We start from the raw sequence: 25,949 nt of genomic DNA, 5'->3' as shown, positions 1-25,949 counted from the left end.
ATGTTCAGTGTAGTGTTGGCTCGTGAAAGAACGATTCGTTCAAAAGAACGAATCTTTTCAGAGAACGAGAGTGAACGAATCACTTCTTAAACGGAAATGCACATCACTAGTACAAATGAGTGCAGACAGCCAGTATCTGCCAGGTCGAAATAGCCGACTGGTTAGTGACACAAGCTCTCACGCAGTAAGACCTTGGTTCTATCCCAGGTGTGTGCACATGTATAAATGTCCTTTTAGACTTGGAACCTTGCTGTGTATGCGTTTTTCTTCATTAGGGAAAAACCTTAAGTGAAAGTGAAAAGTACCACACTCACCCCACCTCCTGATTAGCTATTTGATCTGTGACGTCATTCGGGCACCCCTTTAGGTACACAGCCATTTTCAGGTGTACCTAATCTCAGGCCACTTCATTAGGGAAAAATCATGGTCAAAGCTTCACGGAAAGTGAAAAGTGTCTGAGTGACGTCACAGATCAAACAGCCAATCAGAAAGTGGGGGTGAGGGCGGGTGTGGCACTTTTCACTTTCAGTTAAGCTTTGGCCATAATTTTTCCCTAATAAAGTGGCCTGTTATTAGGTACACTTGAAAATGGCGGTGTACCTAATAGAGTGTCCGAGTGACGTCACAGATCAAACAGCCAATCAGAAAGTGGGGGTGAGGGCGGGTGTGGCACTTTTCACTTTCAGTTAAGCTTTGGCCATGATTTTTCCCTAATAAAGTGGCCTGTTATTAGGTACACTTGAAAATGGCGGTGTACCTAATAGAGTGTCCGAGTGACGTCACAGATCAAACAGCCAATCAGAAAGTGGGGGTGAGGGCGGGTGTGGCACTTTTCACTTTCAGTTAAGCTTTGGCCATGATTTTTCCCTAATAAAGTGGCCTGTTATTAGGTACACTTGAAAATGGCGGTGTACCTAATAGAGTGTCCGAGTGACGTCACAGATCAAACAGCCAATCAGAAAGTGGGGGTGAGGGCGGGTGTGGCACTTTTCACTTTCAGTTAAGCTTTGGCCATGATTTTTCCCTAATAAAGTGGCCTGTTATTAGGTACACTTGAAAATGGCGGTGTACCTAATAGAGTGTCCGAATGACGTCACAGATCAAACAGCCAATCAGAAAGTGGGGGTGAGGGCGGGTGTGGCACTTTTCACTTTCAGTTAAGCTTTGGCCATGATTTTTCCCTAATAAAGTGGCCTGTTATTAGGTACACTTAAAAATGGCGGTGTACCTAATGGAGTGTCCGTGTGAATCCCTCATTAAGCGCACCTGCGTGAAAAGTTTTAGCTCCTGCGGAACGTGAAAGTGGCTAAAACTTTTCACGCAGGTGCGCTTAACGAGGGAATAACACGGACACTACATTAGGTACACCCCCATTTTCTAGTGTACCTAATAACAGGCCACTTTATTATCTTGGAAAACATGTTGGAATGCGGCCCCAAGGACTAGCGCTTGATACCTGTGACCTTTGACCATGCTATTTCCCTAATAAAGTGGCCTGTTATTAGGCACACTTGAAAGTGGCGGTGTACCTAATAGAGTGTCCGAGTGACGTCACAGATCAAACAGCCAATCAGAAAGTGGGGGTGAGGGCGGGTGTGGCACTTTTCACTTTCAGTTAAGCTTTGGCCATGATTTTTCCCTAATAAAGTGGCCTGTTATTAGGTACACTTAAAAATGGCGGTGTACCTAATGGAGTGTCCGTGTGAATCCCTCGTTAAGCGCACCTGCGTGAAAAGTTTTAGCTCCTGCGGAACGTGAAAGTGGCTAAAACTTTTCACGCAGGTGCGCTTAACGAGGGAATAACACGGACACTACATTAGGTACACCCCCATTTTCTAGTGTACCTAATAACAGGCCACTTTATTATCTTGGAAAACATGTTGGAATGCGGCCCCAAGGACTAGCGCTTGATACCTGTGACCTTTGACCATGCTATTTCCCTAATAAAGTGGCCTGTTATTAGGTACACTTGAAAATGGCGGTGTACCTAATAGAGTGTCCGAGTGACGTCACAGATCAAACAGCCAATCAGAAAGTGGGGGTGAGGGCGGGTGTGGCACCTTTCACTTTCAGTTAAGCTTTGGCCATGATTTTTCCCTAATAAAGTGGCCTGTTATTAGGTACACTTGAAAATGGCGGTGTACCTAATAGAGTGTCCGAGTGACATCACAGATCAAACAGCCAATCAGAAAGTGGGGGTGAGGGCGGGTGTGGCACTTTTCACTTTCAGTTAAGCTTTGGCCATGATTTTTCCCTAATAAAGTGGCCTGTTATTAGGTACACTTGAAAATGGCGGTGTACCTAATAGAGTGTCCGAGTGACGTCACAGATCAAACAGCCAATCAGAAAGTGGGGGTGAGGGCGGGTGTGGCACTTTTCACTTTCAGTGAAGCTTTGGCCATGATTTTTCCCTAATAAAGTGGCCTGTTATTAGGTACACTTGAAAATGGCGGTGTACCTAATAGAGTGTCCGAGTGACGTCACAGATCAAACAGCCAATCAGAAAGTGGGGGTGAGGGCGGGTGTGGCACTTTTCACTTTCAGTGAAGCTTTGGCCATGATTTTTCCCTAATAAAGTGGCCTGTCATTAGGTACACTTGAAAATGGCGGTGTACCTAATGGAGTGTCTGTGTGAATCCCTCGTTAAGTGCACCTGCGTGAAAAGTTTTAGCTCCTGCGGAACGTGAAAGTGGCTAAAACTTTTCACGCAGGTGCGCTTAACGAGGGAATAACACGGACACTACATTAGGTACACCCCCATTTTCTAGTGTACCTAATAACAGGCCACTTTATTATCTTGGAAAACATTTTGGAATGCGGCCCCAAGGACTAGCGCTTGATACCTGTGACCTTTGACCATGCTATTTCCCTAATAAAGTGGCCTGTTATTAGGTACATTTGAAAATGGCGGTGTACCTAATAGAGTGTCCGAGTGACGTCACAGATCAAACAGCCAATCGGAAAGTGGGGGTGAGGGCGGGTGTGGCACGTTTCACTTTCAGTTAAGCTTTGGCCATGATTTTTCCCTAATAAAGTGGCCTGGTTATTAGGTACACTTGAAAATGGCGGTGTACCTAATAGAGTGTCCGAGTGACGTCACAGATCAAACAGCCAATCAGAAAGTGGGGGTGAGGGCGGGTGTGGCACTTTTCACTTTCAGTTAAGCTTTGGCCATGATTTTTCCCTAATAAAGTGGCCTGTTATTAGGTACACTTGAAAATGGCGGTGTACCTAATGGAGTGTCTGTGTGAATCCCTCGTTAAGTGCACCTGCGTGAAAAGTTTTAGCTCCTGCGGAACGTGAAAGTGGCTAAAACTTTTCACGCAGGTGCGCTTAACGAGGGAATCACATGGACACTCCATTAGGTACACCACCATTTTCAAGTGTACCTAATAACGGGCCACTTTATTATCTTGGAAAACATGTTGGAATGCGGCCCCAAGGACCAGAGCTTGACACCTGTGACCTTTGACCATGCTATTTCCTTAATAAAGTGGTCCATTAGGTACACCTGAAAATGGCGGTGTACCTAATGGAGTGTCCGAATGACGTCACAGATCAAACAGTTGGCTGGAGGTGGGGGTGACTGTGGTACTTTTCACTTTCACTTAAGGTTTTTCCGTAATGAAGAAAAACACATACAAAAGCACCATCAGATTAATGCGGACACCTGGGATCGATCCAAGGACGTATCAAGTAAGAGCCCGCATGACTAACCAGTCTGCTATTTCGACCTGATAGTTACTGGCCGTCTGCACTGTTTTGTACTAGTAAGGTGCATTCCAGTTTGAAGTGAACTGAATCTTGAGAATTGGTTCACTCAAAAGGTTTGTTCAAAAGAATCGTTCATTGAATCGTTCGCTACACTTTCTTATTTTTATTTTTTACCTTGTGTAGTGTACCTATTCACGTGTCCATGAGGTGTACCTAATCACAGGCCACTTCATTAGGGAAAAAGCTTAAGTGAAAAATGCCACACCCGATGTTGATGTTTTAATTTTGTATTTGTTGGATTATAGTTGATGGTGTTATTATACCGAATGTGTTTGAATAAAAGGTTGAAAAAAAAAATCCGTTATGTCGACATTTGTTATTTTGGGGGACACCAACTCACATAAGGTAAAACACATATTGTCATATAAAGCAGTGAACCAAATGTCTGATTTTAAGTTTTAATTGGCAAATGTAAAAAGAAGGAATAAAACACCAGACACGTTTTAACAGAAATGTTTATTAAAATAACATCAAAAGTAAATTTCAAACCAGCAATCCAATGTGAAATTGCAGTAGATATATATATATATATTCATTTAACATTGTATAATTATAAATCATGTTTAATTAGTGTGTTCAAAACTGAATGAGGCAGTCTGAGTGATCCATAGTTCAGTTCAAACCAGCATCAGCCAGGAGGAACGTGCATCAATGAACTGTCACGACTTTGCTTCCGTTAATGAGAGGGAAAGGATTTGATGTTAATGCTGTTGATCAGCACACAGGCTTCAATGCACCTAATTAACTACACACAAAAATAATCAATGACTAAAAATGATCTTGGTGAAAATAGCACGTTTATGTGAGCATTTAGCCGGCGGGCGGGCGGGCGGGCCCTGCACTGTTGCAGGCTGTGCAGCAGAGCGCACTCCAGAGATCCATCCATCTCAATCGGAGGCTGCAGCTGACACCTTACAAAGAGGTACAATTAATAAGGGCATTATCCAGCGGTGGGCAACAATAGAGTCCCAACGCACAGACACCAACCTCGGGAGGCCCGATGATGAAGTGTGTGTGTGTGTCTTTGGAGGAAAAAGGGTCTGAGGGGGGAAGGGTGTGACATGGTGGCTGAAAATTGGATGCATGACAAGCAATGTCTTCACACCATGAATCACTGAAAACATGTGAGGATTGACAATTCTACCAGCAAGAACAGCGTCTCAAAAAGTGTGCCCAAATATTTGACATAGGTGGATAGATTAAATAATTAAATAATCACAAATTATTATCATGAAATTTCATTAAATATTTTCTTAAATTATTAAATTGATCTGCTGATGGAAACAAATTTTTATCTTTACCATTTTATCCAGGGGACAATTTCTTTCCCATTAAAATAATATAAAAAAAAATAAAAAAAATAAAAATAATTAGCAGATGCGTTTCGTCTGTTTTTTGGTGTACACTTCAATTCATTTTTATTTATTTAAACCAAACCCATGATGATGCTGCAATTAAAATTTCATCCTGACCCCTGAAATAAAAAAAATTAAAAAAAAACACATTTAAAAAAAATAAAAATAATTAAAACTATTTAGAAAGTCTAACATCAAATAACTGAACTATAATTTTGGCTTAAAAATAATCAATTGTGAATTATTTTTGAGAGGTCTACATTAAGAAAATTGTCTACATTAAACGAGGTCATTTAACGATAGGGAAAAAAAAATATATGTATGATATATATATACATGTATGTACACACACATACACACATATATATAATGAACAGCTTTTGAGGTAATCCTGTCACTTGGACATGGTGCCCAGATAGAGAGACAGAGAGGAAGGGTGAGAGAGTGAGTAGATCAATCAAACAAACAGGACAAGCGATGATGGCGCTGCCATCAAAGTGTCCTATTAGTGCAGCTTGAGCGCAGCATTGTGCTTCACAGGCTAGAGGGCGGGAACGGCGCCGGGCTGACATTTACAGCAAAACCAGGGGTTGTTTGTGGTCACTGCACTGGAGACAAATGCCGGACCCCGAGGGTCAGGGGGTCACGGGCTACATTTCACCCGCAGCGGAGGTCCCTCTGTTGGAGAAGACAAACAGATAAAGGAGCCGAGGTGTGACGAGCTCCCGCTGTCGTGGAAATCAATGCGAGGACCGGAGAAGGAACTTGTACGTCTCCTCAAGTTCTTAGTCAGTCCTTTTTTTTTCTCTTTATTCCCGCTCGAGGAAAGGATGCGCTTGCTTATGGATTAACGGCGTGATCAATAACAAGATAGGAGGCTGTAAAGCTGAGGAAAATTAATTCGAAATGCAGTCAAACTCTTATCGACCGGCGGCCAGGCTAGCAGGTAGCTGATAATCCGCCAATATTGCGATGAGCGGCTAATCTCTCATTTTAAATATGACCTCCATCGCCGCATAATAAAAGTTGAGAGATGCCACCCATTTTGTTGGCGTCTAATCAGCCCGGAGATTTTCTCAACTATTCATCTCCGTCCGAGCGCTAATCTTCCTTTCTGAGCCCCAGTCAATTAAAGCACTTTCATATCGTCACTGGCGGGGAACAAAAACACTCGCTGAACTTTGCTGTGACGTCACTAGTCGCCAAGTCCAATTTTTTTTGCAGCTTTTATAAACACGATACGCAAACAATGGTATGGAGGATATTCAGAGTACTGAGACCTGGAGTAAAAAAGGAAATAAATACCGTAATTTTCGGACTATAAATCGCACCGGAGTATAAGTCGCACCAGCCATAAAATGCCCAAAAAAGTGAAAAAAAAAAAACATATATATGTATCTAAGTCGCTCCTGAGTATAAGTCGCCCCCCCACCCAAACTATGAAAAAAAAAACGCGACTTATAGTCTGAAAATTACGGTAATCTTTTTCTCTGGACGTCGTAGGATTTCACAAAGCATTAATTGGTGTCAAGGAAGTATGTGATGTTTTTTGGACTGAGGGACAAACTTTGATTCATTTTAGCCCCAGAAGTAAATTCAAGTATTATTTACTACTGTTTTTTTTTTTTTAAACTTCAAATCATCTGTAGCTAATTATTGGTACCTCAACACAGTACAGCTATCCAATCAGCGTGGTCTTCTTCTAATTTCATTCTAGTGGAGTGCAAATGAGACAATCATTTCGTGTCAATCCATCTCATCAACACATGAGGCTCACCTAAATATCATCTTAATTATTCCCCACTGAGATTGGCCAACTCCAAGCTGTCACTCACCTCTTCCCTGGCGAGGACCAATCAAGGCTCGCGGCCTCGCCACCGGGCGCCACTCGGGAGCGGGTCACCTCCGACTCGCGGCCTCCCTTCATCGGGGCTACGAGCTGAGGGGGAGCATCAAAAGGAGAAAAACAAAGCAGGTTAATTGGTGATCAACACAGTGGGACTTTAATGAGGCTGGCTAGCCCGCGGCCGGGCTCGCTTCGCAACTTTCCTCCGTTTTTCTTTGATCGCCTTGGCTTGTTCCGTGTGTGTCATTGTCGCTCGTAATTACCTTTTGCGCCAAATGGCCGCCGTGAGAGATAGGTGTCTGTAATTAATAACATTTCCATAAATTTGAATGGCTAACTAGTCTCATTAGCCGCGCCCTTCGTCTTTTTTGTCTCGCCTCGACTTCTCTTGTCATCTTTTTCCAACTCCGACGATATACAAACGTGCCACTTAGGGCGAGGGACTCGCTTGATGTGCGCCACATTTTTCCAGTCATCCAATTTCACTTGCGGGTCAACACAAATTGTTGGAAGAATGGAAGTTGTTGTTGTTGTTTTTTTCAATTAAGTCAATCAAACTTTGATGAAGTGTAAACACGGAGGAACAGTGGCTAAACGTTATTGGCGCTTCCTGTTTTGGATCGCCGTCGTGTTGGCAGCGAGAGGGCCCGTGTTGTGTTCACTTGACAACTACAATTACACAGAGAAGTGTGTGTGTGTGTGTGTGTGGGGGGGCTCTTTAAGGAAACACATTTGTTTTGATGACTTCCAATATGTGCCAAAGCTTTTATTGTGACACATACACAGGAAACAATTATGTGATCCCCCAGTTGAATTTGTAAGATTGCTCACTTAGAAAGAACTGAGTCAAGCAAATCAGTTCAAAATGCAGAAAAACACACAAAGTGTGCAATTCATCCAGAATTTTGGCAGAGTGTCTGGCACACCTGTTTTGGGAATCCGTTTCTCAAATCCCGATTTTGATAGTACCACCGGCAAGATGAAAAATGCTCAAAAGAAAACAATCAGCAACATCTGCCATCAATGCTTATTGCCCGTTTTCATCTACTCTTCATCGTAATCAATAAACATTTTTGAGAATTTCTTTGCACGTGAGCAAACCAAGTGGAACCAATCACAAGTCGGCGTCATTGGAAAGCGAGGAAACATAAGCGGCTCTCACTAATGCGGCCGTATTAATAATTCATTCCCCATTAAAGACGAGTAGACTCTTCCATATGCCGTCAAGATTGTAATCTGTGTGTGTTTACCTGCCGTGAGTGAAAATGAGGCTTTGCTCAACGATAGCGGGCGAAGCGAGTCTTTGTTGACGCCACTCTATAATCTGCTGGAGAGCAGCCTATCATTAGAGCGGGCGGCGCCCTATTAGACTGACACGGATGCGATGGGGAGCAATTGATTCTGCGCGTCAATCAGCAGGCGGCCGAGAAGTGGCTTGTTTGTGTCGTACGCGCTTCACAACAACCGCTTTGGAAAAGAACCACACCAAGAAGGAGGAAGTCATTAGCCGACTCTTCCTCCTCTTATGCTGTGTTGAACACAATTGCGATTGGAATATTTTGCCCCCCCCCCATGATCAATTCGAGACTTCAGTTTGTACAATTAGGGATAGATAAATAAATACACAAATAAATAAACACACAAATAATTAAATAAATAAACACACAAGTAAATAAACACATACATAAATAAATACACAAATAAATAAACACACAAATAAATAAATGAAAATCATCAATCTGATCAGAAGTTGGACCAATCTATTTCAAAACTTATTTACAATTTTTTTTCTTTTAATAAATGAGGGAAAAGTAAGCAGCATCCCCCTTCCTCCTTTTAAGACTTGCATCTTTATCAGCGGACATCTGAGCCCACTTGGAATGAAAGTCGCAGCTGGAAGTAGAGAATACATCTCACTGGCTAAAAAGGGAAGGGTCCCACCTGATTAAGAAGGGCAGGGGAAAGACTTTGGCAGGCCAATAGGAAGGGGTCAAGGATACCCCCCCCCCCCCCCCCCTACTCTCCCACCCACCACTGTCATTTTTCTATGACGGCCCCTCCCCTCAGGTCAAAGTTGAGGCTGACTTTTCATGAACAGAGCGCTCCGACGTCAAACACGAGATTAAAGCGGCACGGTGGCATCTTGCGAGGGGACCAAATGAAAATATCAAGCGCTAAGCCTCATCCCCCGCCCCCCCTCCCCGATTGTGAAAAGCCAGGGACAGGTATTTCATATTAGAGAAGCAGCCTAGTTAGCAGAGGTGGGCCTGCTGCTTTCCACACTCTCAGCGCCGGTCAAAAGGCCAGGCTGGCTTTGGAATTGCTTTATTGCTGCAATATATTACAGTAGAGGCCCGTGCAAGCAGCTTATTAAGGAGGCAGCCAAGAGATGCCCTCCTGACACACACACACACACGAACACACACACGAACACACACAGCACCTCGCAAACTTTCTTAGAGCGCAGAATGAAATGCTTTTTTTTTTTTTTTTTTTTTTAAATAAATGTTCTATAAAAGTCAACTCAATTACTTTTTGTCAAAAAAAAAAAAAAGATTTTGATTAATGAAGAAATCTATACAATGATTCCACTGTGGTTATTACAAAAGAGCCACGTGTAAGGAAAAAAAGATTTTTTTTGCTGCCAAAATAAAGTCGCAATATTAAAGTCCGTCCATCCGTCCGTCCCTCCCTAACTACCTCCCTCCCTCCCTGTCTCCCTCCATCCATCCAATTCTAAGAGGCTGAAAAAAAAATAGACAAAATCCCTACTTTCGCTTTTTTAGCGGAACAAAATAGATAAATAAAGGCTAAAAAAATAAATAAAAAATCCCAACGCGCCGCTTTTTCCTCCTGGCATGTCCGTATTTCCAATCATAAATTATAGTAAGACATGAGCTGATCTGGAAGGCTTTTCTCTAATCCCCACACCCCCGCCCCCCCAGAAAGGGGGTCTTTACTGGAAGGCAAATTTTGTGATGGAGCGGGCCCCAGTTGCACAATGTTGCGTCGGGCTACAGCATTCAAGCTTAAGCCAACTTATCAACTACATTCAAAGCACATCCATTGAGCTACGCTGCGACCAGACTTTTTTTTTTTTTTTTTTGCAGATCTATTAGGAATACTCTTATCTGTATTTAGCATATGCTGTGTGTGTGTGTGTGTGTGTTTGGCAGCTTTGGACGGATTTACACTCAAAACACCTCAAGCTATTCTTGAGCGAAAACTGCTGATAACATTGGCAAAACTTGTGCAGACAAGCACAAAAAGATAAATTCATTTGACAAACTGTCATATCGCTTTTATTTACATTCTGCTGGTATTGTCCATTAAAAAAGAAATACAATTTAGCATTTAAAACGGTGGGTTTGTTGATTTTTTGGTGTGCTAAAGGTCACAGGTTTTTGTGCATTATCTTGTTTTTATGGTCGAGAATTGAAGGAGGGGAGGCGCGTGAAAGAAATGTTGCAAGTTAGCAGGAACTTTTTCCGCGGCAATTGAGCCACGGCTAATCCGAGCGTGAAGCCTTTCAGTGGGAAAAAGCCCTGCTGCAAGACAGAGAGGGGGAAAAAAAAAAAAGCTGCTGCGGCGGCTGCTCACAAAAGCCGTAATTGCACACAGCACCGCTAATTAGGCTTACATTTGCTTTTAACTACAATTAGTCATTAAAAGGGAAATTTTGTTCCATGCACCAAATCATTAGGGGGTATTTTCTTTTTTTTTCTCACCAAAAATTATTTTAACACCCTTCTGTTATCTTTGATACACTGCGAAAAAATAATCAATATGACAATTACGTCAGTCCTGATTTTTTTTGTTTCGCTTTATTATTCCTATGTTTGCTTTCCAGTTATCTGCATTTTCAAGTAAGCTTTTTTTTTTTACCTCATGAGACCCATTTTTGCTTTTTCTTCTTTTGGGGGGGGGGGGCTTTGAAAGGAGTGTGCATTCACAGTTTCCAAGCAGCAGTGTCCTCTCATACCTGTTGAGAACACTTTCATCCTATAATGGGGCTCATTAGCCACATTGTTAACGGGCGCTGGGAGGGAGCAACATCATAGCTGATAATAATAATAGTTTACTTACTTCTTGAGAAAATGCTGCTGCACAAAAACCACTCTGCAAGAAAAAACACAATACAAATGATTAGTAAAAGAAAACTAGAAACTGTATATATAAATATATTATAATGTTAAAGTTATGTTTTTTTTTTCTGAAAAAGGTTTTTCAAATAATAAAAGAAAGTAAAAAAAAAAAGTTGTATTTGTAACAAAAGAGAATTAAGTCACATATTTATGAGACAGAAGAAAGAAATGTCAGAATATGACAAAAGTATTTGAATATGAAAAAAGTAATAATATCACAAGACAATTTTTTTTTATTTTTGACAATTGTGATGAAAACGCACGTCACAATCTGGTAGTTTTTATAAAAAAAAAAAAATCAGAAAACAGAATGTCATATTACAGTATGATATAAAGTGACATTTACTCTGAAAACATACTACTAATGATTAGAACCAGACTGCCATTACATATTTTATACATTTTAAATGTCATAAATTTACTGTAAATACGTGTAACACTTTTTCTTTCTTTCTATTATTATTATTTTTTTGTCCACCAGTGTGTGTCTGCTAGCACATTAGCGGATAAATGGGATCTCTAAAATGGAAACTAACTCATTGGAATTAAATTTATCAGCATGTGTGCTCAGAGGTAATAAGCTGTCAGTTAGAAAATGAAGATTTGTATTTAGATATATGACAGCAAAGAGGCGGTCGGGGGCCGGTGGGGGTGGGTGAGGTGGGGCATGAATAGGTGGAGTAAATGAAGCTGCTTTACACCTAAATGACTTATTTGGGAGGCGACCAAGAGAATCGCGAGGACGACGAGGGCGATGACGACGACAGCGATGATTGCAGATAATATTCTCCCCCATGGAGCTGAAGATTGCAAATATGAAATAATAATGATGTAAGGCCAGTCCGCAGAGAGTTAACAAGGGGGGGGGGGGGAAGAAATGCATCTTGTCAAACCTTACAATTATTATAATCTCATTAAAAAGGAAAAGAAAATGCTGTGATGTGCTGATGAAAATCAATTTGGGACTTGTATGCAAGCAAAACACCAACTCAAAACAAAAGTTTGGAGTCAGCTGTCCAAGCAGCATACGCTTGACCTTTGTTATGTTGTGGGTCAAACCTGTTTGAGAAGCTGGAGGAAAAAGAATCAGACATTGGTTTTCCTCTTCTTTTTTCATATTTCAGAAAACATTTTCATTCATTTTTTTTAATTGGGGGGAAAAATGTAATTTACTGCAAAAATACATTGTGCTGTTGCATTGTTGGATGATTAAATGTAAAACCGGTCTACTCGACCCTTGTGACAAAGAAAAAAAGTAGCCTTCAGAAATTGAGATTTTTGTTTTTCACTCTTAATTTTCCGAATTAGGAATTATATTCAATATAGTACATTTTTTATGATAACATCTATAACGGCCCATGTCAGAAACAAAACATAAAAAAATTGAAGAACACCTAATTTCCCTATCATTACTCTATTATTTTTAAATAAACAAAGATTGTTTTAGTATGTAGCGTAACTACAAATATACACAAAATAAATAAAATAAAAAAAAAAAAGCTATTTTATTTCTTCGTCTCGTTTACTCTTTGGCTTATTAAATATATGTAGATCAATATTGAAAATAAATTGCTAAAACAGATTTATTACATTTACACACACAAAATGAATTTCCATTGTTCCAATTATATACGTATATATTTTTTATGATGTCACAAAGATCATTCTCCCGTTTCTTTGAAATCGAATAATAGAATTTGCATTGTTTTCCACCCACAAACCAAAATAAAGCCAACTGGAGAGTTTGAAAGTCCACATAGGTATGCGAGCAAAGTATCTGTTTCAAACTGAAAAATTCATCAGAACAGGAGTCCTCTTTTTAAGAGCAGGCTGAGCTGATGAAAGCAGAGCGAGTCGACGTTACAACCTAGTTTGGGGTTTGGGGGGAGGAGGGGGGATATGGGTGGGTGGCTGCGCTAAGGCAGCTGGATTTCAATTGATTAGCTAGCCATGCATGATGAAAGTTTTTTTTTTTTTTCTTTCCCCTGCCTCCCCTCCCACAAGTGACACCGTCGCTGTAGACTTTCAAAGAGAACTACGCCAGGATACTGCTGCAAAAGTGCCAGAAAGCAATCGAGAGCAGATGAGAAGTGAATACATTCAAAGTAAGCACGTGTGACACCAACTGTCTTATTAGCACTGCTAGTACTTTTTATTTTAAGGCATTTGTCACTTGCGTGATGCTTGATTTTGTGTTTATTAGTGGAGTGGTGGTAGAGCTTCCAGGAAATTGAAATCCCCATTTCCATTTTCAAATGGGTTAGTGTGACTTGTTTTACACTTAATCATCAAAACACATTGCAAATCTTGTTTTACTTAATTCGTAAAAAGAAAGTAGGGGAGAACATTTTTTGTCAATTTTTTACTCGATTTTTTGCAAGTTCAACTAAAAAAGGCAGTATTTTTATTTTTTTTTAAATGAAAAGGAAAAAGTGAGGCTACCAGAATAAATGTATCCGTAACTCTAACACTAAACATCCGTCTAGATTTTCAAACGTGTAAATATGACCCACTCTATAGCTTAAAAAAAAAGCAACTCAGTATTCTGAAGTAAATGAAGAAAAACATGACCATCAAAATAAATGTAATCCCAATTTATCAATTTTTCCTTCCAGATTATCCAAATGGGACGTGACCCACTTTACAGCAAAATCAACAAAAAACACAATACAAAACATTATTAATAATTAAATGACAAAAAACATGAGCACCAACATAAATCTAATTCCAATTTAAGATTTTCTATTCTTTCCAAAAAAAGGTCAATTAGGCCGATCTATTTCTTTCTCTGAATCTGTGAAATCTGTATTTGACGCACAATAAAACAGATTAAAAGAAATGTTTCGAGACTTTTGACCGTTCAGCAAAATACCATGGGGGTTCAATATTTTCTCTGCATTTTAAACTTTGAAACGATTCATTTCATAACAAGCACTCCATTTTTTATTTTGGAGGGGAGGGGGTAATATATCAAAAGTGAACATTACATATGAACGCACAGGTTTTATTTTGACTCTCCTTTTAGTACTCATCTAATTGGGGTCCTATCGAATTACAACAATCTGTAGGCGTCAATATATGTCCCCCATCGTGAGAAAGAGTGCGATGCAATAGATAGATGTGCTTTCATGTGAGCAGCGTGGTGTAAACAAGTGCATTATAATAAAAAAAAAAAAAAAGCACCGTCTGTCTAAGGCTCATGTCAGATGCCTGTCAAATCATTGACAAAAAGGAGAGGGGGAGCTTTATCGGATAGCGGGGATCAGCAATAGTGGCGACCACATCATGGAGATGTCTTCCATATGAGGGAGAAGGCTTTGGTGGTGGTGGTGGTGGGGGACTCGAGGGCTTTTTGTGAATTTATAGAGGCGGATAGATAAAAATCAGCTTCATATTCCTCCAGCCAATAGTGCTGATGAAAGCACGGCCGAGAGAGAATTACACGGCAAGAGTTTGGTCAGCGCACCCGACGCCTTTCTAAAGCAGGGAATTGAAAAGGTAATGAGAAAAAGGCACGCCGCAGGTTGGCTCTGTTTAATAAGTCATCATGCCTCGCTATCTATTGTTACGTGGGGGCTCACACTCACAACAGACTACAAGCCCCCCCCCCCATCAACACACGAGCGCTAATGTTCAAAATAAGTCACAGTAAGGCCAGGATAAAGTATATTTCTGTTCTTTAACAATGAAAGTTGAAATATAAAATGAAATTGAGCAATTGTTGGATTTTTGGACAAAACTGAAAAAAAATTAACTCCTGCAAAATTATATTTTTACTCATGTTGTAGGTTTGTGCCTGTAAAGACTTTTTTACTTAAAAATACATAACGTACCTTACCGATTTAGATTTTAGTCGGTAAAATTGTGACAAATAAGGATCATTAGAGATTTAATTTTCAAAATAATTACACCAACTTTTTCATTTATATTTAATTGCAACTTTATTTACATGATTTTTTGTCTTATTATTTAGTGCATTAAAAAGAATAATATGGTGTGTTGAATTTATCCAAAATTATTTATTCAGGTCGTGCACAAAAGGTGATTTAAAAATTTATCTCAATCCAGATGATTATATTTTATGCACTTGACCAAATAAAATGGATTCAACAAAAACATTTTTTCAGTGTAGCCTCTAAATTTGTGTAACATAAATAAAGCTGAAACCTAACAGTAGAAATCAATCTTGTTGATTAGTTTATAATGAAAAAAAAAAAGAAATAATGCCAAAAAAATTAAACTAACTGTAGCAAATGCTTCCGTGTGCAACGAAACACGTCAGTGTTGTCACGTCGAATGCAGAGTGACGTAAACGTTGTCAGATGAACACGCTTGTCACCGCTGCGTTTTGGCTCCTTTTGTAAAAGTGCTTCTTCATCTCGTCGCTCATCAGACAAACCACCGGCGCGCCACTGATCTCTTTTCTTCTCGCCGCAAATGATCTGTCTCCCGGCAAACTCTGCACGTATGCAGAAATTAAAACAAAAAAACAAAAAAAAAAACAGAAAAGGAGCCTGAAAGAAAATGAATTTAAATATGGAGCCAGTGATGAATGAATAAAGCGCTCTGATGACACTTGACACACATTTGATGAAAGGGAGAGTAAAAGCAAAAAAAAAATAATCCAAACTAAAAACGACGATTTTCTTTGTGCGGCGTATGTGTGTGTGATTACAGGCTGACACATATAATAGTCCATATTTCCCATTTTGACAGCACACTTGTCAGAAGCGTCTTTTGTCTCTTTATCATAGCCTGTGGCTACGCGTGAAAACAACACGATTAGCGCACGGCAACCGGAACCGAGCGTTTGTTGTACACTTGTACACTTCCATCTCGCTACGCCGGCCCCGTCGCACTCTCTGATCATCTCGCGGGGGCCGTCGCTGGGATTTCTCCAGCGGCGTTTTTTTTTTTTACCATGGAAATTGTCTTTGACTCCCCCCCGCCCCCTGCTCACCCCCAGGCGGCGGAGGTGGCCGCATCTTCGGACCTGAGCTACCTACCGCTGGCTGCTGACAGCTTAAATCAACTGGCAATTCCTTCTAATGTGGCCTGATGATTAGCCTACTTAGCCTGGCCAATTTCAGCCCGCTGGAAGAAATTTCTGCTTCCCTATCTCCATTGAGAGGACCTTGGCTAGTAAGGACGTCCATTTTATTTACTGTATGAAGCACCTCACAAGGATTAAAATACTGAATCAAAAAAAATAAGTCTTACTGGATTTTCTACCAAAACATGTTTTGGACTGTTTCTCAAAAATGAAGCTTTATTGGAAGAGCGAGAAAGTGCAAGGCTCTATCGCCTTTAATTTGGAGTGAGGGACGGTCTTTAGAAGGCCGAGCGCAATGACCTCACGGGACTGACAGCACATTCAGTACTGACAAATTGAAGACTGTAAGTGACTGTAGTGAATCGGAAAATGAACAGGAAGCCACGACAGGAGTGATGGGACCTGTGGGAGCGAGACAGATTGTCTCTTGGAAATGTTCTGCTGAAGAGACAGCGATGCCATTATTTCCAACACTGGTTGTTTTGCTAGAAAAGAAAGCCGAAAATTAAATAGGAATCCTACCTGTGAGGAAATGCGGTTGAAATCACCAAAGCACCCCATAAATTAAAGAAATCAAGGAAAACCAAAAGTCTACATTTTAAAAGTGGACACTGACCAGGACACTTGATACAAATCTGAGCCAAGATTCAAAGTGTGAAGTGCGTCGAGCGACTCGGGCAACGGAGGAAAGGGGGGGGGGGGGTGTTGAGAATCTGTCAACGTCCAATCTGGGATGTCTTTATTTGACACCGTCGGGGTTTTTGTCTGCTCTTTTGGCGAGGCCGTTCGGCCCCGCTGGTGTCCCTTTCACCCCTAAAAGGCAGCTGGGCCGTGACCCCCGCACCGCGGGGTCCTCAAAAAGCCGAGGGGGCTCACGACATCCTATTCACCCCTCCGCCCCCTTCCAAATAACTTTATTCATCCTGCGCATGGTAGTCGCCACATTCACGCCGATACAATGTGGACACTCGAGGGCATTCAGCCAAAGGGAAGAAGGGGAAGGCGTTATGTCTTCATTTCTCGGGTTTGACAGCTCAAGACGCAATGGGCTTGAAAACGAGCTATGCCCGCACGGCAACGTCCATTTTGGTCGTGGCGAAGTGGCCGAGTGGAGATGAAGGCAGCTGGCGGGGACAGTGGAGCTTATTTTCACCTGCCTAAGAGCCAGAAGCGGCGCTCGGACTAGACCACCCTGCTCCTCTCTCATCATTCATATTCAAGCCGGGGCCTCTTGACAAGTCTGCTGATCTCACTCAATGTTTTGTGATCGGGACAATACGTGTTCAGTGCGTGGGCATTAAAAAAAAAAAAAAAAAAAACTAGTCCGTGCATATCACTCTCCAGAAAATGTCATCAAATGACTCATTCTGGCAGAAGAACAAACAAAACTGAGTCAATGTTTTGTCAATAATTGCACTAATAACTGAGATCCAAATTTTTTTGCAATTTTTTGGAGTCAGCAATAGTAAGCGAAAGAAAAGCGGTCGAAAATCTGCAGACAACAGCAAATTCCTAAAATGTGGCCATGTTGTGATGAATAAGTCATGAGACAGGAGCTCTTGTGAAACTAAATCCAGAGTCTTGCTTTAGCACCACAAAAAAAACAACAACAACAACTGGATTTTTCCTGATGGCATTCCTCACTCGAGTCAATATTGGACAATCCAGCCAATGAGAACCGACTTGAAAAGAAACAAATATAAAGAACAAGACTAAAGTATCAAATTCCTTGTCTCAATTTATAATCAACATCAAAAGCATTTCTCGTTTGCCAAAAAATATCAAGTAGAGCTAAAATCACAACAAGCACAAATTCCACAAACCAAGAGGACTGGAATACATTTGAAAAAACTAATTTAAATTTAAATGAAAATGTGCTCAAATTTAATAATCTCTCAAACAAAAACATTTGAGATGCATGCACTGGCTAAAATTCTTTCTTTTTTTTTTTTGGGGTGGGAGGGGGTTGGATTTTGATATCCTAAAGGGAGGTTTATACATTAGCGCTGTAGTTGCAAAACACTGTTGATATTCAAATGATTATTGTGCAAAATCTGGGATAAGCTTGTGTGTGAGAGCTCTTCTAAGTGCCTACAACTATTGCTAATTCCCCTCACCATTGTGGAGCGAACAAAGGCCTTAATCCCATTTCACTTTTGCGGAGGGCCGGGACTATTTTCCCTCTCGTAAACCAACAACACTCCCCCCCAAGCCGGAGCTGAGAGCCTCTGAGAAAGGGGCCAGTGTGTGTAGACTTCAAGGCCTTTTTTTTTTTTTTTTTTTTTTTTGTGTCCAACTTGGCTAGTGCTCTGCATAAACTTTTAAGTGGTCCCAGTAGACCACAAACACCTTTTTGCCAGAAAAATAAGCTAGCGCAAAATGTAAGAAGAAGTGGGAGGGAAACCAAACACTCTTAACCCGCACAATGCGAGAAGAAAAAAAAAAAAAATCGACGCTCCTTTATGCGCAAGACTGCAAAGCGCTAACATTTTTTTTCCCCCTTTCCCCTCCTTGTCCTCCTTAGAATTTTCATTCTACCGATAGCAAGATCTCTTTCTCTGCATTGTAAATGCTTTAATCCATTATTTATAACGCGGGCCGGTCCACTATCAAAGCGAGCCGGGCGGGAGGATCCGCTGGTTGTACTTTGTAGTGGAGCTCGGCGAGAAGCGAAGGAGAGTACTTTCTCCGGCTTTGACTTCGTACTTTGTTGTTCAACCCGCACTTCATCTTGATGATGTCATCGGCACGGCATGTGAGATATACACTGTTCAGTTTCAGGGCAAAGCGAAACCAAACCAAGCTTATCTTTTTTTCTATTTCCCTGCAGAAAACCATCCCAAGCCATCTTCTTTTAATCTAAATCAATTAGACACCCATGTAGGGCAATCAACTTGCAACTCCTGTCAACGTACACAATACACTGTTAAGAAATCCCAATTACATGGCGGTGAAGACAAGCTGAGCTGCACTTAGGTCATGTTTGTGTCGTTGACTTGCAGTCAAATAAAAAGGCTTTTTTTTTTTTCCTTGCTAAAACACGCCCAGCGGATTCCACAAGTGTTGTCTTAATAACCTCAGGGACACGCTGAGGTGAGTGTAACCTTTCACATACAACGCGCACTCCCGCAAAGTGATAGGCCTTTGCCTGATGTTAATGGTTTTGAACATCCCAAGGTAGCGTGATGTATCTGTGTCCAAGATGGCCTATAACAGGGGTGGGCAAACTACGGCCCGCGGGCCACATCCGGCCCACGGGACCGTTTAATCCGGCCCGCCAACCCTGAAAAAAATTGTATTATTAAACTTTTTTTTTTTGGTCATTTTGCCTGCAATGACTGCGTTTCCCCAGTAGATGGGGGAAGCGCTCGCCTGCCCATTTACTACCGGAAGCCGTGTCAGAAAGCTCGGTGCACACTCAAGTGCGTATACGTACTCAGTAGTACGGAGTTGGCGCACTCGCGCTCTATTTGTATCAGTCCCGAATTTAGAGCGTGGGCTGTGACGACAGCATTCTTGTAATTCGCGCGCTGAGCTTTCAGATGCAGTTTTGCGCTAAAGCCACCCACAAACCTTCCCCTGGAATCCTTCCATTAAAATGAGTCGCCCAAGGTGGACACAGTGCCGAGCATTTAAAAGAGAGTGGCCAATTTGGCTCGACGTACGCGACGTGACGTTCAGCCACATGAACGTCAACATCAACCCGTCACAGATCGAGGTAAACGGACCAACACCTCGGATCTCGCCTAAGAATTGCCACAACAAATTTTACTCCAGACTATGACGCACTAGCAAAAAAGGGAGACCAACAACACTGTTCCCACTGAAAATGAAGGGGAGGCATTTTGAATATGATTTGTACACATCGCAGGGATTGAAACTAGCGACCATTCTCGTTTTCAAACAATGCAGGATGCTCAAGGACATTGATGCACCACTTGTTTGCGACTAATCTTAACCTGTAAAGTTCTTAAGGCTTACTTTAAGGAAGTGTTTCTCGTTTCCTCACCTCTGTTACAAGGTGTTTGTGAGTTAAAACTCTGCTCTGATTTTCAGATACCCCTCACCGTGTTGCCGTTTTGATTACTTTATTTGGATGTATGCGTTCACCGATTCTTCAAGATAATATATTTGGTCAGAATGTTTGCCGTTTGATGTGATCTCATAAGATCTTTCATTAATCTGACCTCCAGGCACTGAAGTGATGGAGACTGTTATTCATAATAACAGTCTCGTATTTTATGAGAATCACTGATAGCAGTTTTTTAGTGAATTATTATTATTATTTTTTAATGCTGTTAATAAATGCATTTGTTTTCAAAAAACTTGTTTGGAATATCCATGCTTTACTACCTACTAAAGGCCAAAATCTTTTATGCAATGACCTTTACAGGTCGCTTATATTAATTCACACAAACACTACGTCCATCTGCTCCTGGTTCGGCCCTCCGGTCCAAATTTAGAACCCAGTTCGGCCCGCGAGTCAAAAAGTTTGCCCACCCCTGGCCTATAATGTTGTTTTCCCCAGCTCGCCTCGGGCAGATAGACGAGCTGCAATGGTTTAAAGTGATATTGAATGTGTTCAATACTAACGCATTCCTCTATCAAACTGTATCGGTTTGTTATGTCAACAGAGGACCACTAGAGACAGTTTCCACTTTTTCGATGACGACCGTTGAACTAACAAAAAATGGCAAATTTCCCAGTTTGTACCATTTTTTTTAACTTTAATAATCACTATTTGCTTACTCAAGTTGGCCCCAAAAATCTGATGAGAATAAAAGATTAAAAAAAAGCAATTTAAATTGTTTTAAATATTACCGGTAAATAGGCCTATTTTTATATGAAAGTCTTTTTCTTATTTAATTAAAAAACTGTGAAAGCAAAAGATTACTTAAACCCATCATTGTAATAATGTGTGTTAAACCTTTCACATGCAATCTTTTTTTTTTTTAATACATTATTTTACTTCACAAAAGAAGTAGGCTACTTAGCCCCCAAGTAGCTTAGCGATAACTGCTAACTTCTGGCTATTCATTAAAATAAAATCTCTTATCAGGCTCGTGGAAGAATTAAAAAAAACAAAAAAAAAGGTAATTTGGTGTGGGGGGGGTTCACCTCAGAGTTTAATGAATAAGAAAGAAGTTGCAAAACAATAGCCCCCGCTGCATTTGGAATCTTAACCCCCCGCGCCCTCATTTGGAGAGCCGGGCGTATCTCCCGGCCGCACCGGTCTAATCTGTGGCGCGTCCGCGTGACCAGGTGAGACGCGGCGTTAATTCCAGATTGCATGGAGAGCGGCGCAGACAGGTAGAGGGACGCCACGGGAGCCGACGTATGACCCCGACAGGGATTGGCAGGCGGGGTGTTAATTGGATCGGTGTGCGATGGGAGGCCGGAACTCCTTCTAGACTCAAAGACGAGTGCTTCTCTTTCGACACGCTCTGGTTACAAGCCAAAAAATGATTTGTGACTTCTTTCCCACTAGGCGCAAAGATATTGTATGGGGGATTTTATAACTTATTTTTGGTTTTATATTTGACCTCATTTAGAAAAAGATAGCGCCCAAGTTAGCATGGTACAGACTTTAGTTTGATCAGGACGGAATGCTGTCAAAATGCAAATATCTGGATGTAAATGTGATGTTCGGTATGAATGAATGTAACTTCATTTGTCATTTATCTAGAAATTGAAAAAAATTACATCGCAATTGTTTAATTTCTCGCATTTACCGGTTGCCTTCACAATGCAAAAAATACACATTGTTATGCAATAAGCAACAGTTATTGCAGCTTTTATTTCAATATGAATACACTGGAAAATGTATGCAACCTTGTATTTAACCTCAGCTATTGTGTTGGATGGAGATGAGCTTTTTTTTTTTTTTTTTTTTTTTATCTTTGTCAACTGCTGCATCTTACTCTCAATAATAAGCAAAAGGATTAAGTGAAATTATATGCAAGCCAATATTTTTTTTTGGGGCACAGCCATTGAAAATGTGTGCGGAAAAGATAATTGTATTTAATAGAGGCATTGAAAAAAATGGCTCCACTTCTAGCTAGACATGGGAACAGCTAATTAAACATGATTTGGGGTAATTGATACATTCGATAACATTTCATCAAGACTTCAACTGCAAGGTAAACAATTGGGTACTGCAAGACTCGCCTCATGCTTGCCAAATAGTGAGACTACTGAATTTGCTAGCTGTAAGCGCAACTGGCCAATTGTGGTAAACTTCATAATATACCTTTGTAAATTGTTTATAAAGTGGTTATTAACACATTTGGAACACTTGATGGAAACAGCGAATTAATGCTTGGACTAGCTAATTGTGCTAAAACAAATGTAAAACTCAAGCTTGCCAAATAGTGAGCGACCCGCCCCCGCTACTATTCTCCTAGCTAAATGATAAATAGGTGTAGCTTATTAACACTATTTTCAATGCGAATTATTTTTTTCATTCTCTCAACATTTTCCCACACTTGGGAGCGGGAGTAATAACACTAAAAACATAATCGAATATAGTGGTTATGGTATGAATGAATGCTCTTTTGGCCGGCTTGTCAACGTGCTATAGATTTCTCAACAGCCGTGGACGAGGCCGCTGTGAGCTGTCAGATTTGCGGCTGATATCTCTATTAAGCAAAAGGGGGAAATCTATTGTTGTCGGTGGGTGTGTGCGAGAGGGGATTTCCAAGCGGGCCGACTTTTTTAAAAAAAACGACAATGTGCACGTTCAGCTTGATCAGTGCGGGAGGATTTCAGGGCGCGTCGGGAGGGGTACTACCCTCTTTGTGGCACATGCTGCACGGACATAATGAATTATATTATAATTACAAAGCGCAGTCTGTAGAAGTGGACAATATAGATATTTGGCCAGGGGGGCGGAGTGTGCTGCTCCATAGAGACCGTTCCACTCCAGACTGCATTTCTATTGAGATCAATTTAACTAAGACACATCTCAATATGAATGAATGGGGCTTTGTTTGGGGAATAAAAACATTTGAACAGGGATGCCTCCTCCTTGTCATTCGCGCAGGGGTACAAGGCCGGTTTTACACGGTCGAAAATGCATTAGAAAACGGATTTTGGAAAAAAAGAATAATACATGGATAACCGGTCGAAAAAGCTGCACACACATGTACAACTGTCATTGAAATCTTCTGTAATGTTGCAGGTCAAATAATCTTCTACATCTTTAATAAAGAGGTAAAAAACCAAGCCTACAGTTAAAATTGTATTTTAAAGTGCAATAAATGGATAGTGTCATATAAATGAGCAATAAAGTCGCCTAACATTAAGTTGAGATTTACAGTTCGCTCTCAATTATGTTCAAGTTGTTTACGTCATGTTTAAAATGTTACCAAACATCGGTAGCCACTTCCATTTATAGCTGTGGGGGGAGTAGTCTCACTATTTGGCAAGAGGGGATTCAAATTCATAGCAAATGGAGGTAGCTCAATTTTGGTGTACAGGAGACAATACAGATGTGTGGCACTTGCTATTTAGTGGGCCCACTTACCGTTGAAAGCAATTAATGATTGTTAATTATGCATTTAATACACAGTTATGACATTTTTCAAACCAACTCATAGTGCATGTATTAGGAAACACTTATTGCTAAGTAGCAGTGATATTTCAGAGCCATCAGAGAGGCTCGTGTTGCTTTTCTGTCTAGTGCGCCATGCTGAGATTGGGCCAAAAAAGCGGTAGGGAGGGGAAGGGGAAAAAAAAACCTGGCAAGCGGCTGAGCAGAGGAGGATTTGACGGCAAGGTGACAAAGAGTTCAAACAAAATGAGGCTTGTAGATTAGCAGCGCTCCCCTTGGTGACAGGTGTCATCTCTGGGGGCAGTCTGTCACTCTGCTGCCTGCCACTCTTCATCCACAATGACGCCACGGAGGATGAGGAGGGAAGGCGGATTCTGCTATAGCTGCCCGGTAGACCGAAACCAAACAACAACAAGCAAAGGTGGAGGAACCGAAGTCAGGCAAATGCTTGATGACTTCCTCCTCTTCTTTGCCTTTGGGTCTTAATTAACCAGTTTGTAAAACCGTTCACATAAGCATTATCATCTTGTTTCACTATATCAATAAAAAAATAACAAATTAAAAAAAATATACGTATATATATATATATATACATATACATACATATATATATATATATATATATATATATATATATATATATATATATATACACATCGCATTTTCCGCAACTAAAAACCTCCAATTTTCTCAAAAGCCGACAGTGCGCCTTATAATCCGGTGCGCCTTATAGTGCGGAAAATTCTATCTATCTATCTATCTATCTATCTATCTATCTATCTATCTATCTATCTATCTATCTATCTATCTATCTATCTATCTATCTATCTATCTATCTATCTATCTATCTATCTATCTATCTATCTATCTATCTATCTATCTATCTATCTATCTATCTATCTATCTATCTATCTATCTATCTATCTATCTATCTATCTATCTATCTATCTATCTATCTATCTATCTATCTATCTATCTATCTATCTATCTATCTATCTATCTATCTATCTATCTATCTATCTATCTATCTATCTATCTATCTATCTATCTATCTATCTATCTATCTATCTATCTATCTATCTATCTATCTATCTATCTATCTATCTATCTATCTATCTATCTATCTATCTATCTATCTATCTATCTATCTATCTATCTATCTATCTATCTATCTATCTATCTATCTATCTATCTATCTATCTATCTATCTATCTATCTATCTATCTATCTATCTATCTATCTATCTATCTATCTATCTATCTATCTATCTATCTATCTATCTATCTATCTATCTATCTATCTATCTATCTATCTATCTATCTATCTATCTATCTATCTATCTATCTATCTATCTATCTATCTATCTATCTATCTATCTATCTATCTATCTATCTATCTATCTATCTATCTATCTATCTATCTATCTATCTATCTATATATATATATATATATATATTAGAGTTGTTCACTCATAGCCTTTGGCCCAGTACTGTCCAAGTCCAAGCAGGAAATACAAAAACATGTAACAAAGGGCACACAGCATAGCAGCAACCATTTTGCCACCAGGGATGGAGCTCACAAAATAAGTGAGCCAGCAGACGGGAGCTATTGTTCTTCAGTGAACAGGGCCCTGTGAGTTTTTGCCCAGACTATTAACAAGTCTGTGATACAGGAAGGTATTAAACGGGGCAGCTCGGAGGCAGCCAGGCTGAGACCTGCCGCTCTCTGCAGCCATCTGCTTCACAGATTGCGGCACGCCATGCTGCCGCCGGACCCTCCGGCTGGGTCCAAGTGGTCCGAGGGTCAGCCGCTCGTTCTTTATCTCTTCTCTTGTTGATTAACATTGGCCAGGTATGATCATCTGGGCAAGGTGACAAACAGGAGGCGAAGAAAAGGAGCGAATGGCATGAAACGTATTCCGATGTTTGGTTTTGACAGATGAAGGATGCCCCCTGTTGACTTTGTCAAGAAAGATCGAAACCAGTGACCAGAGAGAGAGATAAGAAATCATGTAGAGGAGCTCACATTAGAAGGGAAATGGCGCTCCAAAGGTGGATCTGGCGAGAAATTCACTCTTAAAATATTCATTGCGCAGGTTGGGGAGGGAGGAAAGGTTACATCGAGTATTTGGCACCTTCACCAATCGTGAAACTCACTCTGAATTGCAAAGCGAGTGCTGTAGAATCAGACGGCCAATCAGGTGGTGGGCGCTGCTTGTCTACAG

General features: G+C 40.7%; 1 protein-coding gene across 1 annotated transcript in view; it reads right to left on the bottom strand.

Annotated features, from left to right (window-relative positions):
- Positions 1–5,377: 5,377 nt before the first annotated feature.
- The window catches only part of LOC133156403 (multiple C2 and transmembrane domain-containing protein 2-like), a 180,157-nt gene continuing 159,585 nt past the window's right edge, over positions 5,378–25,949 (bottom strand). The window contains exons 30-32 of the transcript XR_009714858.1: positions 11,062–11,094; positions 6,965–7,068; positions 5,378–5,807 (exon numbers count right to left, since the gene is read on the bottom strand). The gene's annotated coding sequence lies outside the window, so the exon portion shown is untranslated. The remainder of the gene's footprint in view (positions 5,808–6,964; positions 7,069–11,061; positions 11,095–25,949) is intronic.

This window comes from Syngnathus typhle, linkage group LG7 (assembly GCF_033458585.1).
Source record: "Syngnathus typhle isolate RoL2023-S1 ecotype Sweden linkage group LG7, RoL_Styp_1.0, whole genome shotgun sequence".
NCBI classification, from domain to species: Eukaryota; Metazoa; Chordata; class Actinopteri; order Syngnathiformes; family Syngnathidae; genus Syngnathus; species Syngnathus typhle.
The sequence above is the reverse complement of the archived record's forward strand: the minus strand, read 5'-3'. Positions and strand labels throughout refer to the sequence as shown.